An 8,191-nucleotide genomic window follows, 5' to 3' on the forward strand; every position below is an offset into this window, starting at 1 on the left:
ATATTGGTTTACATTAGAGTTAAGCAATGACAGCAGCAGCTATGGCTGCAAGTGCAGCTGCATCTAAGTTCCTAGAATTAAGAAAACAATATTAGTGGTACTCATTTAATGTGGCATCTATGTAATAGTTGCAAAGTTGCCACTACTGTTTAATGAGCGCCCCACTGGCAATACTTTTATAAGTTAGCTGTTTTTTATTTGCCAAAAGTAAAAATTAAAATGCCGAGAACAAGTGAAAAGCAAAAACTTCTAAAATTATTAGAAGTAACAGCGCTAAATGATTTGATGATTCTGGAACTCTTGTGTGAGGACGAAGATATGAATTTAAACCAGATTATATTATATTTTATATGACTAACTTATATTTTTTCGGCAGAAGAGAAAAAAAACAAAGAAGATGAAATATTGGAGGAACTTTCAATTGTGTTGGCCCTAGGTGTAGAATGTAGATACAGTGTACCATTTATCCAAAATAGCGTGCCTAAATGTAAAGTATTTTTAAAGGAAGTTTTATGGGAACTTGATGAAAGCAGATTCAAGAAGATTACACGTGTGACTTGGAAAACGTTCGATGTTATTTTAAATTTAATAAAAGAAGATGAACTTTTCCACCAACCGCGATCGTGCAAGCAATTTCCTCTTGAAACACAACTCGCAATTGTATTGTATCGCTTAGGCTCAAGCGGTGAAGGAGCTACTCTCTCAAAAATTGCTGGGTTGATTGGAATTAGTGATGGTGGTATCATTCAAGTCAGAGTCCGTAATTGTATTGGCATTATGAATCTCAGCCTTTTTTATTTTAGAATTTAACTGAAAGAATATTTAAAGCGCTATTAAAACACAAAGATGAATATCTATTTTGGCCAAATACGGATGAAAGAAAAAAGCTTGTGTCAGAAACCTGGAATAAATCACCAAATTGTGTGGGATACGTTGATGGCACTGAAATTCCATTAGCGGAAAAACCTTCGCAAGACCCAGAAGCGTACTTTTCACGGAAGCACATCTTATCTGTTAAAGCTCAAGCCGTGTGCGATAATAAACTGCAAATACGACATTTGGTGTTTGGCTATCCAGGTAGCGTGCACGATGCACGTATATTTAACAATTGCGAGTTGTCGAATGAAGCAGTTAAATTCTTTGGGGGGGCGGAATGGATTGCAGGTGACAGCGCCTATAAACTGTCTCGTACAGTTATAACGCCATTTAGGGAAAATTCCAGAGAACTGTTTTTAAACAAAACATTCAGTTGTTATAGAATACGAATTGAACACTGTTTCGGTATGCTGAAGGAAAGGTTTGGCAGTTTAAAAAGTTTAAGACTTCAAATTAAAGATGCAAATGGCATGAAAAAAGTGAACAAGTAGATTCTCTGTTGCGCATTGTTACACAATCTTATACTTCAACAAGATGATCATTTCGATTACCAACTTGAGGAATCGGAGCACGATATTAATGAGACATTACCTAGTGCACGAACTAATGAGGGAGAGGCAGTGCGACGAACAATTTGTGAAATGTTAGAATAGGCAAACAATCAATAAATAAATTCGTATTATTTTAATTGTTTTTTAACTTTGTAGTTTGAGCCGTGCTCATTTATTTATATTACAAACACATTTTGGCAGCTAATTAATTTCGTGTTCCAATCTTAATTTTTCCATCTCGACTCTCTCTTCTTTCTCCAGTTGTAGTTTCTACAATTTAAATTTATTTTCCTCTTTTTCTCTTTCAAATTCCAGTTTTTGTGTTTCTAAGTCCACCTTTTTCTTTTGAATTTAGATTGCTGGTGGCTGGATATTGATGCGCCGTGCAAAAATTGGGTGTAGGTCATCATAAAATGGACAAGTCTTTTTGATGTATTCTTCTACACTGGTTACATCTCCGTTCTCAAGCAATCCTGCGCCCGTTTGGCTTTTCCACTTGACGGCGGCCAAAAAACTTGTTTTAAGGTGTCTCATTTTTGTGCGCATATTATCCCATTTGATTCTGCATAAATTTGGCGAATTTTGCTTAATGCGATCATAAAATTTTTGAGCAGTTGGTTTCTAAAATAAGTTTGTAAAATGTAAACAAGCTAGTAATGGAAAATGTAAGAGCATTACCTCAAATTGTTCCGGATTAGCCTTCACATTGTCAAAGACAATCGTAGGCAAATCTCTGGTTTGCTGTTCACTCCACCGAAAAGTGCCTTTAATGCGTAATCGTTTTTTCTATAAATATATAAATAAACCAATTGATTTTTAAATATCAACAAAATAATATTACAAATGTGTCTACTTACGTCTTCCATTTCAAAGCAAATAGCGAATCGCGCCTTTATGCTTAACAGCTGATAATGATTTGCGACAAATTGCCACGGATGCCACTGAAAATAGTCTAGCAAAGTTGCCATTATATCGCAAACCTAATTGCATGTAAAAATGAATAGCTGATTTGCGACTTTGCCACCTTGCGAAGTTTGCAATAAATGCCATATGTTTGCAACATTACATGAGTACCACTATTGTATTCCTAGAATTAAGCAAGCATTTATTGTACTCCTAGTTTTAAGCAAATCTGAAAAGGCTAGCGTCAAAATAAAATTTGAATAAAATTTAGTAAGATTCAAGCAGCCAACAATTGAAGTTGTGAAATTACTCCAGCAGCAAGCATCGGTTAGAAGCCCCAGTGTATCAAAAGATAAATCAACCAATAAACTAAATCAACTGGAAGCCTTAATCAACTTACTCCTGCCAACGATGTGGATTTTATTGTAAGCTCTTATTTAGCTATTAGGAAAGTGAATTTGTAACAAGAAATTGTGAATCTCAATTAGTGAAAAATTATATTCGGTAAAGTGAAATAAGCTCAAAATGAATGAGACGCAAATAAAAGAATTATTTGATGCCTTGGCAAATGAGGTAACACAAGCAGTGCAAGCAAATATAAGTGAATTAACAGAAAGAGTAGGCAGAAATACCAAATTAAATAAAGAATATGAACCAATTTCAGTAGTTACCGGTGTGACTTGCGAAGAGCCTTTAGATATTGTCAAGACATTACCTGAATTTGCCGGTGATGAAGCGCGTTATGTTTCATGGAGGCAGACGGCGTTTGCAGCGTACAAACTACTTGAACCTTATAACAGCTGTAAATATTATCAGGTGGTTGCAATTATAAGAAATAAAATTGTAGGTCGCGCCGATGCCACGTTGGCTTCTTTTAACACGGTACTGAATTTTCAAGCGATAATAGCTAGACTTGATTTCGCTTTTTCGGATAAACACCCGATTCATTTAATAGAACAAGAATTATCGACTTTGAGACAGGGACCCATGAGTGTGAACAAATTTTAAGAGGAGGTAGAGAAGAAACTAACCCTTATAATAAATAAAGTGATAATGACTCATGAAGGAAATTCCGAACTTATTACATCACTAAACGACAAATATCGTAGTGACGCACTTCGGGTGTTTATATCTGGGTTGAATAAACCACTGTGTAATATCTTGTTTTCTTCAAAACCAGGTAATCTGCCCAGTGCTCTGGCATTAGCGCAGGAACTCTTATCAAATAATGCCCGATATGCTTTTCCAAATGCTTTTGAAAATTCTCATCATAGGATGTACGGATATAATTATTCTCCGTATTACCAAAGTATATCTAATATAGCGAATAAAAAAATTGACAATTCACAGACCTCTGTGCCAATGGATGTTGACCCAAGCACCAGACGGTTTGTAAGGACAGCGGGGAATACTTCTGCCCAAAACAGAACAATGAATAGTCACAATATAAACAGATCAAATATTTTTAGCAACCGGATACAGGATAGAAACAGGTTCAATGTTTTTAATAATGAAAACAGGTCTACCGGGAGAACACAACAAGCACCCAATAACCAACAGCGTATAAATCATATCGAAACAGACGAATGCAATTTTTTAGGCTAGAATCGCGGCTGCCATATATTGAGAAGCACTTAAATGGTAAGCTGCTTAAATTTCTTTTGGACACGGGTAGTGCCAAGAACTATATAAAGAATGCAACATTTTTAATAACCCCCTTTAACTTGTTTAACTTGTTTAAGGTAAACACACAGTGGATAGTAAATTGATTATAACTCAAAAATGTCCGATGAACGTGTTCAACGAGTATTCGTACTTTTATATATTACCCGAACTTCAGTCGTTCGGTGGTATAATAGGATTCGATTTTATTAAACAAATAGGGGGAATTATCGATGCGAAAAAAGAAATACTTACTTTTAACAGCGGCATAGAACCGTTAAAATTTAAAAGTTGCGCAGATGTGAATCAATTGGAATTGGAGCATTACCTGCCTTCATATGTAAAGGCTAAGTTTTGTGAAATATTGAACGATAATAAGAAAGTTCTCGCAGACCCAAATGTTAAGTTAGCGTATAACACAAATGTAGTAGCAACTATAAGTACTTCAACGAACGAGCCTGTTTACAGTAAAAGTTATCCTTACCCAATGGCGGTAAGTGAATTTGTTAATTCAATATAAAAGTGAATTTGTTAATTCAATCAAGGAATTGTTAGGGAACGGTATTATGCAACCTTCCAAGTCGCCCTATAACAACCCAGTATGGGTAGTTGACAAAAAGGGTATAGACGATAATGGACAAAAAAAGAAAAGATTGGTCATAGATTTTAGAAAATTAAATAACATAACTGCTAGTGACAAATATCCCAACCGGAAACTTCAGTTATTTTATCTATTTTAGGCAAGGCGAAATATTTCACCACGCTAGACCTTAAAGCGGGTTTCCATCAAATCCTGCTACATGAAAAAGATAGGAAAAAACAGCTTTTAGCATAAATAATGGAAAATACGAACTTTGTCGTATGCCATTTGGCCTAAAAAATGCGCCTATTATTTTTCAACGTACAATAGATGATGTATTAAGACCAAAAATTGGAAAATCATGTCACGTATATGTGGATGACATTGTAATATTTTCAGAAAATGAGAGCGATCATTTAAGGCATATTCAGGAAATTCTAGCTTTATTAAATAAAGTAAACATAGAAAACTCGCAATTTTTTAAAGATGAAATCGAGTTTTTGGGTTTCGTTGTATCCAAAGAGGAGCTAAAAACTTCACTAGAAAAGGTTAAATGTATTCTCGAGTATGAGGAACCAAGAACAATCCGGAGCTTCCGAGCATTCCTCGGGCTGACAGGTTATTATAGAAAATTTATAAAAAGTTATGCCGACATCGCAAAACCTCTTACAAAATTTTTGAGAGGTGAAAATGGCAATGTTAGTGCGAACCAATCAAAAAAAAATCCTGTGGAACTAGACGAAGAGGGAAGTAAAGCATTTCAAAAGTTAAAGGAAATTCTTACATCAGAACAGGTAACCTTGCTGTACCCGGACTTCAGTAAGCCCTTTGATTTAACAACTGACGCATCATCTCAGGCAATTGGTGCAGTATTATCCCAAAACAACCGACCAATTACATTTGTTTCGCGAACACTTTCCAAAACAGAATCCAACTACGCGGTTAACGAGAAAGAATTACTGGCAATAGTATGGGCCATAAAGAATTTGAGAAATTATGTATATGGTTGTAAAGGACTAAATATCTTTACCGACCATCAGCCTTCAACATATTTAATGTCGGACAAGAATCCTAATTCCAAAATTAAGCGATGGCGAGCTTTTATAGAAGAGTTCGCTCCCAATTTTTTTTACAAACCTGGAAAGCAAAATTTGGTGGCGGACGCATTATCGAGACAAACTCTAAATCATTTATCTGAATCTGGCTCACATTCGCAGCTATCTTTAACGGGCACCATTAAAATAGTGCAAACTTGTTTAAACAGTTTCAGAAATCAAATTATAATTATCAGAGGCGATGAAGACAAGAAAAAATCAAAAATGTTGTTTCAGAGGTATACGCGGCATGAGATAAGTTATACAAACGATCATGGCCTGATAAAATTGCTTAGGGAAACTATAAAAGCTGATGTGGTAAACGCATTTTATTGCGATGAATGTTATTTGGGACAGGTACAAGAAATACTGTTAAAAAATTTTCAGCGGGTTAGATTCGCATATACGCAAAAATTAGTAATAGACGTAACGAATAAGGATGATCAAGAGGAAATTTTAAATAATGAACATAACAGAGCACACAGGAACGCTAAACAATACCATAAGCAAATAACAAAGGATTATTTTTTTCCGAATATAAGGAAAAGATTGACCGAACTAATAAAATCATGTAAAACGTTTGTTTGCAAATATAATAGAAAACCAAAAAATCATACAATAGAAGCAACGCCGATTCCAGCACGACCCGGAGAAATATTACACATAGACATTTACTCCACAGCAAAAAATTCATTTTTAACATGTATTGATAAATTTTCAAAATTTGCGGTTGTAAAAAAATTGGAAACCAGAACAATTCCCGACATTAAAGTGGGTTTAATGGAAATCCTAAATATATTCCCTAATACAAAAATTTTGACTTGCGATAACGAACCATCAGAAACAATTAAAAGCTACGTTAAGAATAATTACGGAATAGAACAGTTCGAAGTGCCACCCTACCACAGCAAATCTAACGGTCAAATAGAACGCTTTCATAGCACATTAACGGAAATAGCCAGATGTATAAAACATGAAAAAAAAACACGAGTAATGTGGTAGAAGCAATCCTGTTAGCGGCAATTAATTATAACAACTCAGTCCACTCGGTAACGGACTGTAAGCCAATAGAAGTAATTTACGACAGGAAAATAATGATGAAGGATCTTGGGGATAGGATAAGGAGAAAGCAAAGGGGCGATCTTAAATATCATATTAAAAATACGGAGCATAAAACATACAATGTAGGAGACATAGTGTACGTAAAACTTAATAAAAGACTAGGAAGTAAGTTGTCTAATATCTATGTTGAAAAGATAGTTCAAGAAGATTTAGGTACTACTGTTAAGATAGAAGGAGAAAAGATTCACAAAGATAATATTCGGTAATTTCAGGCTATATTTCACCGTTACGGCGGCAAAAATCATAGATTATTCAAACTCATCATACATTTTAATAGAGGATGGCGAAGTTGCAGTATATGAGGAAACAAAATATCTGATTCACAAAACGACACTAAAAGATTTCTCTAGAATTGCTCATGAATGTCTGGAAATGGCCAACGACTTTTCATACAAGGAACTACAAAAGACAATAGAAATAGACTCGGAACAAATTATTAGAATGGTTAACATATTAGCACTACATCATCGACAAGCCCGTAGCATCAACTTATTAGGCAACGCTCTCAAATATGTCGCAGGGACACCCGATTTTTATGATTTTTATGATGTGAAAGTAAGAACAGAGACATTAATTGAAAGCAACAATGAACAGGTAACAATAAATGCAGAAATTACAAATAAGATTAAAGAATTAACAAAAAAAAATGTATGAGTTACAAATGGAAAAGTCAATAACCAAAGAAGACAATCTCTTCGAGCTTATTTCACACAGGAATAAGATAATTATTTTAGAATTACATTATATAATATATTCAATTGTTATAGCAAAAATGGACATTGTAAACCCTTTATTATTATCTAATATTGAGTTACTAGTAATTGATTCAAATGTTAAAGATAAGGTTAGTGTAGCAAACATACTAAGTAATTCTAAATTAAAAGTAGTGCAAACTAATGAGACCATATATTATATTTTGTAATCCCGTATCCATTAATTAAGGAATATTTAAAGAAGTTTACTGTAAAACCTGTAATTAAGAACAAAAAAATTGTCAACCTTGAATCTGACATAGTGGGAAAAAACGCAATCAATTTCAATTGCTAAAAAACTGTAATAACAAGACAACAATTAATTTTTGCCAAATAATGCAGGAAGGCGGTTGCTTGTTAGATTTGCTTAACTAAAATGCCGCACGCTGCAACGCAAGTAACCCAAGAAAGTACAAAGCAATAGATAAAGTCAAAGAAGGAGTAATAATATTAAACGATAATCAGTTTGTCATAAGGGATGGAAAAAATAGTAAAACATCAGTTAACGGAACATTTTATATTAATATTCAATGACGAAATTATCATAAATGGGGTAAAATTTAAAAATAGAGAACACCAAGCTTATTCTGAGATAGATCATGCCGGAGTGCAAAAGATTGAATTTGAACGACATCTAGAGGACCTTACATT

General features: G+C 34.3%; 2 pseudogenes; one reads left to right on the plus strand and one right to left on the minus strand.

Moving 5' to 3' along the window:
- Positions 1-219: 219 nt before the first annotated feature.
- On the plus strand, positions 220-1,529 carry LOC129250304 (uncharacterized; annotated as a pseudogene).
- Positions 1,530-1,628: 99 nt separating this feature from the next.
- On the minus strand, positions 1,629-2,395 carry LOC129250306 (uncharacterized; annotated as a pseudogene).
- Between the last annotated feature and the right edge of the window lie 5,796 nt (positions 2,396-8,191).

This window comes from Anastrepha obliqua, chromosome 6, assembly GCF_027943255.1.
Source record: "Anastrepha obliqua isolate idAnaObli1 chromosome 6, idAnaObli1_1.0, whole genome shotgun sequence".
Taxonomy (NCBI): domain Eukaryota; kingdom Metazoa; phylum Arthropoda; class Insecta; order Diptera; family Tephritidae; genus Anastrepha; species Anastrepha obliqua.